The sequence below is a fragment of the Macrobrachium nipponense genome, chromosome 10, assembly GCF_015104395.2.
Source record: "Macrobrachium nipponense isolate FS-2020 chromosome 10, ASM1510439v2, whole genome shotgun sequence".
NCBI classification, from domain to species: domain Eukaryota; kingdom Metazoa; phylum Arthropoda; class Malacostraca; order Decapoda; family Palaemonidae; genus Macrobrachium; species Macrobrachium nipponense.
The window spans coordinates 106,499,905-106,501,926 of NC_087204.1; positions in this window are offsets into that span (position 1 = coordinate 106,499,905).

Genomic DNA, 2,022 nt, shown 5'->3' on the forward strand with positions numbered 1-2,022 from the left:
CTAAAACATCTAAGAATGGTAGTTTATTATCACTTTCGCATTCCATAGAAATTTTTAAATTTGGGTGTGCCCTATTAATGAAATGAAGAACCATTTCAGCGTCGTACTTGGATTTAAAAAGCGCGAAGGTATCGTCAACGTACCTTTTGTAGAATAGCGGATGGTAACTCAAAAAGGATAGGTGTCTAAAAAATGCTCCTCCAGGGAGCACATAAAAATGCCTGCAATATGGGCCCTAATGGAGAACCATAAGCATACCCATCGATTTGAGTGTAACAATTATTATTAAAAATGAAGGCAGTGTCCTGCACTGCCCAGTTGCAATAATTTCTTAAAATCAGACTTATTAAAATTATAAAAAAGGGAGTTCAGTTTCAGGAAAGAGTTTCTTGAATAATAATTTCAATAGTCTCATTTCACAGGTACATTGGTAAACAGAGACTCAACGTCATACTTACCATAAAGAGGTCTGAGTCCTGGCTAAGTATGGCTTCTTTGAAGTAGAAGGAATTTCTGATGTTATATTCATTTTCTGTCAATGGGGAAAGCAAGGGAACAAGGAACTTAGCTAACTGTAATTCGGGGTATCATATGACGCTAGTATAGGTCTGATGGGAAGGCCGTCTTTGTGTTTTAGGAAGTCCATACATAATGCTATTAGATTTAATATCATCCCAACAAACCCACTCAGTTAGGTAGTTTTGTTTAAATTCAAGGATAAACTTGACCCTTTGATGACCTCATGTGTTGTGTACAAGTTTAATTGCCCTAGATGTATCTTGGGACCTACATGGATCCACACAGAGGTTACTGAGGGTCAGAATTGATTGCCATAAGGGCGTTATCTTAGAACTGGCAACAAACTTGCTAATCCTGAATTTTCTAATATCAGACATCACGCCAATAAATGCAAGCAGAATATACAATACAAAGATTTTGAAATATTGGGACGGGCACCGAATGCAAACTAATGACAATTCTGGAGGTCCTTGTTTATTAAAAACAGCTGTTCCTCAATTGAACACGCAGTCTTCCTCGACAACTCTTTACCTAACGTGAGCTGTTACCGGTCATTTCTGGTTGTTCCTTTGACTCCTGACTTCTGTCCTTTCCTTCCTCTCTTGATGGTTGGTTCTGCTAACTAGTTTTATTTATTTTTTTTTATCTTGTTTTTTCTTTTCATAATGTATTATGTCTTTTATTTGTAATTTAGCGCTTTTAATGTTAATTTTATTGTTTCATGTCTTTACAGCTTGAAATGAAACCTTTGTGTTTTGAACGTTGCAATAAATATATTTTAAGGACACCTGAGATGCACTTCCTCCTACAAGTCTTCTATACATATATATATATTATCGTTATACAGTTTTGTTTTTATATATATACGTATATATATATATATATATATATATATATAATATATATATATATATAAAACTGTATAACGATAATATGGAACGTTATGCATATAAATAAAGAGAAAACCACGAGGCAAAGAGAAACGATGGCATTCTGCAGCCTTTCGACTTCTTGTCCTTTACTAGTAGACGGAAGAAATGTAAAAATAACTTAAAAAGAATCTCGTATAAATAACAGATGTGGTACCTGGAATCCAACCACAACTGAAGAATTAGAATAGAGTCTGGAGTTTGTCTTTAAATGAAGTCATAGTGTCTTACGAGAATATACTCAGTTCATATTAGTAATAAGAGACTCTTTTATTAAGAAAACTGTTGCTATTACTGATAAATTAACTGCCTCGATTTGTCAAAAGAGAACTCATTGACTTGAAAGTAATTTAATTGAGAGATGAAATGAGTACCTAATTCCCACAACTGTTGTGACGTCACTGTTCACTTGCGGTCCTGTAGAAGTACACAAGCTGGCCCATCTTACCCATAGCGGTTATTTTTGTGTGACAGCACCTAGTTAAAAACGTGTGTTCGATTGAAGATAATGTGAAAAGGTAAGGTATTATTACAAGTTTTAAGTGCAACTTAAAAATAATTTAGTTTAGGGAAT